The 6,849-nt window shown below is 41.5% G+C and overlaps 1 long non-coding RNA gene across 1 annotated transcript in view; it reads left to right on the plus strand.

The window, feature by feature from the left end:
• LOC126382638 (uncharacterized) overlaps nt 1–6,541 on the plus strand; it is a 138,128-nt gene extending 131,587 nt beyond the window's left edge. The window contains exons 2-3 of the long non-coding RNA XR_007569076.1: nt 6,180–6,343; nt 6,498–6,541. This is a non-coding gene — a long non-coding RNA (uncharacterized LOC126382638). The remainder of the gene's footprint in view (nt 1–6,179; nt 6,344–6,497) is intronic.
• The last annotated feature ends 308 nt before the right edge of the window (nt 6,542–6,849 follow it).

Genomic DNA, 6,849 nt, shown 5'->3' on the forward strand with positions numbered 1-6,849 from the left:
TATTATTGTGCGGGCATAAATTCTCAGAGTTTTGCGGGTGCGGGCGGGAGTGGACATACACATTGCGGGAGCGGGCGGGAGTGTAATACACACGTTGCGGTTGCGGGCGGTAATGGTCAGAAATTCAGCGGGAGCGGGCAGGAGCGGGATGAAGAAAACAGTCCTGCGCAGGGCTGTAGCCCCCACCCCCCGCCGTCATGACTCTGGTCACACACTTTTGCTTGTAGCAGCCGCACATCACCGACAGTCCGATGAACAACGCAACGGGTTGTGACTGAAATAAACCTAATTGCAACATAACAATCTTGCATGAAATATCATTACTCTTTGAAGTAGGTACGTGAATTACAGCGATTCATTGCAAAGAATGCATGTAACGGGTACTTACACTTGTACTGTTTCTCCACCGTCTCGTTCAAATGTGCCAGATGTAGAGGGCGGGTATTTATATGTCATGGCGTTCAGCTGAAAAACTCTTCTGGATAGGAAGCTCTTGACCATCCTAGCTTGTAGCTGCTTAAAGCTTGCTTCTAGCTCCTAGCGCTAGCTCCTTGCTGCACAAATAAGAGACTTGGGACAGACCCCAGGAGGAGGGTGTTACGAGGAAATAAGAGACTTGGGACAGACCCCAGGAGGAGGGTGTTACGAGGAACAGGAAGCTCCAGCAGAGTCCATGACAGGGTCTGCTTATGGTTTAGCACCTGATAGCTTTTTATAAAGCTCCGACCTCACCTGAGCACTGTGGGGGTACACACCCATAAACATCCCAAGCACAGAAAATGAGAAGAAAATAAGAAAATGCAGGCAGAGGGCAAAAATTCCCATCCCATATTTTCAGGGATATGGGACTGTAATATTTCACAATAAATTTGCCTTATTATTACCTTACAGGCTTTTACTGTGATATCTCACCAAACTCAGAAATTTATTGTGAAAATCATGCAAGTAAATATGATAATTTTACAGAAGCATACTGCTTAATCACAGTAATATATGAAGTTTAACCGTGAGATTACAGTGAAATACAGTAATTCTACAGGAGCATATTGCTAAATCACAGTAATCAAGTGTACATAAACTGTGACGTTACAGTTAAATTCTGTAATTTACAGGAACGTACTGTCATATCACAGTAATGTAATGGGCTTTAACTGTGAGGTTACAGTTAAATATATTAATTTTACAAGAGCATACTGCTAAATCACAGTATATGCAGACATACCTACTGTGAGATTACAGTATACAGCTGTCATTTCACAACAAATTTACTGTAAAAATGACAACTACTAGCAAGTAATTTACTGTGAATGTACAGTCAAATATTTTACAGTGATATGGGTCTATATTGTTTTTTAAGAAAAACCTGCATAGTATATCTTTAAAAAAACTTTTGATGCAGCTGGTCTGTTGCAAGCAGAAAGCAATGAAGACAAGAGCACTTAAAATTTTGATCTTTGTGGATTTGTAACATTACAACCGTATGTCATTATTGTAACCCAGTCTCACTCCGAAATCAAGTGCTTGTGCAGTGACTTCCAGCGTCAGACGCTGACAAAAACGCTCTCCTCAGCATGATAGGCTGCTGTCACCGATATAGTTTAATGGTAGCCAGTGGCATCAGGGGGAAACACGGTAGGAAAAGAACGCAAGATAAGGCAGCGAAAGTCCAAGTAGGGCGCAAGGTAAGAGTGGTGAATGGGTCCAACAAAGACTGACTTTCACCCAGCGTTCGCATCCAGTAGGATTAAAAAACCAAACCCTGTTCTTTTTTCCTAAACCCAACCACGTGTGTGTGTCGGCTAAACGTAACCACGTGCATTAGTTGTTCAAATCCGGTCTCAGTCCAAAGTCGTCGAAATCCAATGCTTGGGCAGTGACTTGCGGCATCAGACACTGACAAAAAAGCCATCCTGTAATGTTGGCATGATATTCAGCCAGTTGCCATTATAGTTTAACAGCGCGTGGCAGTGTCAGGGGGAAACATGGCAGTACAAGAACGAAAGATACGGCAGTGAAAGTCCAAGTAAGGTATGCGATAGGGGTGGTGGATGGGTCCAACAAACATTCAGTATTCGCCAGCTGTAAGATTCTAAAGCCAAACCCTGTTCTTTTTTCCTAAACCTAACCATGTGCTTTTGTTGCCTAAACTCAAACACATGCATTAGTTGTTGAAAGACAAACATGTCAAATCACGGTGTTGGACTGATGTAGTGTGTTTATTTTGAAATAGACTTTATGTAAACGGTAAATTTCCTGTAAAAACTGAAGTGTATTTTAATGGAAGACAATGCATGTAACAGGCAGACCTTGACATGGCATCCTAGAACGTCAGGAGTGCACCCAGAGTACCGTGCACATTGTATGTGGACGTGGAAAGTCCATGACCAAACGTCGATATGTGACGAGGTCGGAGTGAGCATGTGTTGATTATCGGCCTTATAATTTCATCAGAAACATTTCAAAGAGGACGTGACATTTGATATTTAGTTTAGTATGAAAGAACTTTCAGATCAAGAAAACCTGAACTGACTCAGGTTGTTTAAAACCATTTTTGCAGTTCAACTCTAATGTGATATTAAATGAGTATTAGCTCCAAGGACAATAAAAAAAAAAATCTGCTATGATTCATTAAATTTCAAACTCATGAACCACGGGGAAAAAAAAGACCACGAAATTGAACTCATACTGATCCCAACATGATGTTTGGCTCATATAAATGAACAGGTTTTTTTGGAAATCAAGACTGTTTTATACTTACAGGTATTTATTCACCTCGATCATCAAAAACCTTTCCTCCCATGAATAAAGTTTGCAAATATTTGCATTTGACATACTACACCTCCTCTTCCACAGCAAACATTTGATAACACTTGAAAGTTCACTGCAAGTTTATCTCAAAAGTAATTAGCAATACTTTCAGTTTCAGCAATTTATGCCAGAAGCTGAATTATTAAGGTCTCTCATCGCCTTTCCACTTCCTATCCCCTCCTCTCCTCTGCCTCTTGCTCTTGCCAACCATTATTCTCTGTTGAGCAACCTAACTAACAAACCACTGCAGCCTTCAAACACATACTGCACACACTGACGGAGGAAAGTGGCTCACCCAGATTCTTTGTTTGAATGAACCACAGTGGGAAATACAAATATCTGCAAGGCACATAAGAAGAAGGAGAGAAATGGGAAAGCGTATGTGGAGATCAAACAGTCTGCATATGTGTATCTATGTATTGCCTGTGGATATTCTCATTCATATCTATGTATTGCATGTGCATATACTGTATGTGTGCATTACTGTTTCTGTTTGGCATCTCCTGCTGTAATTTGGCTCTGCTAAATGAGTTGGGCATAAAAGAAACCCATAAAACCAGTGTTCCCTGAACTCCTGCCACTCCATCATAATGACTCTTTCTCACTTTTCTCCTCTTCAGTTTCTTTTTTAGCGTTTTCCCAAATGACCAAAGTAAAAGTTTGAGCAATTAGGCATGAGTCGAAACAAAACAAAACAAAAACATGATAACATTCTTGTGTAACAACTTTTATTTCTGTCTGTGAGTTAAGTTAAACACATCTATTCAGGCTTTTGTCCTGGACTGTTCGTATGTAAACCTACAAAAAGGAATGCACCACAATTGACCTTTCACTCCACCCCCAGACACAGACTGGCAATCATGACGTAGCATCGGGTCGGCTCAGACCAGGGTCCGACAACAACACAGCTGTGCTCCATTAACTCTAATGCAATCATTTCAGATTTCCTTCATTTTCAGGCTGGTTTTGTGGATTTGGAGCTAAATGTTNACAGCTGGTTCAATATCAGCAAAGTTTCCCTTTATATTCATTGTCTTGTGTGACGATCAGCAGTGATGTGGTGGTTCACTTTTACACTGTGATCTGTAGCCTATAGTTCGGCTTTAGCTTCTAACTATCTTTGTCTTTTTAACCTGTTGTTGCTGCTGAGTCAGTTTGACATCCTGGATATATCCTTCAAACACAGACTGTAGACCCCTCTGGCTGCTTCTCTCTGGAATCACTGTTTCAGTTTTCCAAAATTATGCTATACTTATAGCTTTAAAATTTTAAGGTATGCTGTCAGTATATTTCTTTTGCAAAACCTAACCTACGTAACTTTACACAACTCTGTGTTATATACATACATTTACATTAAATATGTAACGATGAGGACGATGACGCTATTTGTGGGGTGCTAATTCACTGGATACCGTATGAACTGTTGTATGAGGAAACATAAACCCAAACAAACATGTCCCAAGGCATGGAATGTCGAATGCAGTATGCCAAAAACACCACAATGTTCAACTACATCTTTTTTGTCTATTCTGACCCACAATCCTCTGCACAGTGGACGATACATCACATCAACTGAGCCGCAAACAGATGACGGCTGTTTGATAGCTGATTGACAGCTGTCAGAAGTCCCACTGATGGATGACAGCATTGAAGTGACTGGTGACCAGTCGGATAGTAATAATAGGAATATGAATTGTTTAAGTGAACAAAATAATCAAAAATATTACATGGGACATAACTGTAGAAAATAACAACAACAGAGGACTGCAGATGTAATTTCACTGTCACAGATATAATATGTTATGTTTAAAGTTATACTAAATACATTGTTAAAAAACAACAATAGAGCTCTATGGGTTGATCTCCGTCTCTGGCGAACTCGTTAAGCGGCGTTTGTTTATCTCCATGGTAACGGATATAAAAGCAAGACAGTCAAAGTTCAGTGCGTAATGCTATGACACAGTTGTATATCCTAATTGTGTGCATAGTGCATGCAACAGTATGCTTTTTAAGGGCAGCTGCAGTACCTACGAAAAAGAAAAAGAAAAAGTATGCAATTCGGAACTCACCTATGACTTAGATAAAAGGTATTACAATGTGTTGTAATAAGAAAGAGGAAGCATGGAGAAACCACAGTAACTGGTAGAAAGTCAGCAGTTAATAAACAAAGTTAATGACTGTGCAAACTGAGGATAAGACTCTTTGTCTATCCTTTTTTCAGCCCCACGACTCGTACTGTAGCACACCTTTCTCCTTTTTTGTCTTTCCTGTTCTGTTGTTCATCCAATTACGTCCCTCTCGCTCTTATCCCTCTGTTTCTTCTCTTCATCTCGCTCCCTCTTTCCTCCCTTCTCTCTCTCATTATTGTCTGCTCCTGTTTTCTCCCTCTCTCTCTCCCTCTCTCCACCCCCTGTGGCTAAATCCAAGTGCCAGTGTGCATTTGTATGGCCTAATTTGCGTGTGTATCTGTGTGTTTGAGTGTGTACGTGTGTGGTTTGCATACTCACATGCAGAGTTTGACCTTGTGCAACCAACCGTTTCAGAGCTTCTCTTTATTTTCCCACAGGTGTATAGTGTATGAGAGAGAGTGTGTGTATGTGTGTGTGTGTGTGTGTGTGTGTGTGTCTGTTTGGCGGGCACACATGTGTGTGTCCTTTGTCCTTGTTCATTCATGCATATCAGCACTTGTCATAATTTTTCACAGGTGTGTGTGTACATGTACATCTGTATGCTTGTGTACGCATGCTCTTGTGTGTGTGTGTGTGTGTGTGTGTGTGTGTGTGTGTGTGTGTGTGTGCGTGCGTGCGTGCGCGTGTGCGGAAGCCAACAGGGCACCTGCAGGAGCAGTCTATTCAATTTAGCAGGTTTGGGAGAAGAGCAGGTCACCAGTCAGACATTGTTTAGTCAACACACACCACGCTCACACTGATACACGTGCACACCACGATGCAAACAGTAACTGGGGAACAATTAGATCCACCTGTACAGTATGAAAGTAAGAGATAGTGACCTGCTGTGTGATTCAGCAGCTCCACTCTTTACGGTGGATTTTCTCCTTGCAACAGTGCAGGAAAGGCCAAATGTCCCACTGTTTGCCCCAGTAGGCCCTTTTTCCACGGAAAGCACTTTGACATGTCACAGTGGGAAAAGCACAGGTGTAAATAATGAAGTTATGTAAATAATGATGGCTGAGTTCCATTCAGCTGCTGTGGTTTCAGGGTCCTGGCTCACTACAATCTCACAGGGACACTGGAATAGAACAGAGACATCTTTAATGTTATTAGAAACACCTGTGCTGTTCCAAGTATGACAAGTCAAAATGTCCTGAAGGCTTTTCTCATTTATTATTTTGTACCTTCTTCGTCCTCTAGCCCATGACCTGGAGATTGATTTCAGCGCATCATTTTGAAGGATGTCCCAATTCCCAAAATGCATCTTGAGGAGGGGGAAGGCCTGCCAGAAGAGCTATGAGCCAGGATGCACAGGTGTAGCTGATACATGACAGAGGCATGACACATAACAGGACTCTACAAATGTAAGTGTTCCTTTTGTACTCATAACTTGTGTTAGTTATTTAAGATGATCAAATGCGGGATCAAAGATGCAGCTGTGCCTAATGTCTTATTTAACTGACGACTCGACTCCTTTCTCCTTCTGTCTGCTCTTTGTCTCTTTCACTCGCATCTCAGGTGGGAGGGACTAAGACGCGAGAAGAGGAGGCGAGGAAATGTGTGTAGTATGTCAAATGCAATGTGTACAAATTGGAAAAAGAGAAAAGGCTTGTGAAATGTGAAAAGTTTTAATCTGCCATTCCTGTCATGGCCACTGGAGGCTGGCTCCATCAGAATTCAATAACTTTTCTCCTGAGAATCAAAGTCGCTCATGGTCCCAATAGGTAGTTCAACTCCTCATCAACTGCGTGTCTTTGTCAGTTTCATTGAAATGATTTGAGCTGACAGGTATGTTTGGGAGTGTGTTTGTGTGTCACACTTTTATTCAGTCATGATAGTTGCACTCAGGCTTCTATGGCTCCAGTGAGGC

Source organism: Epinephelus moara, chromosome 2 (genome assembly GCF_006386435.1).
Source record: "Epinephelus moara isolate mb chromosome 2, YSFRI_EMoa_1.0, whole genome shotgun sequence".
Lineage (NCBI taxonomy): Eukaryota > Metazoa > Chordata > Actinopteri > Perciformes > Serranidae > Epinephelus > Epinephelus moara.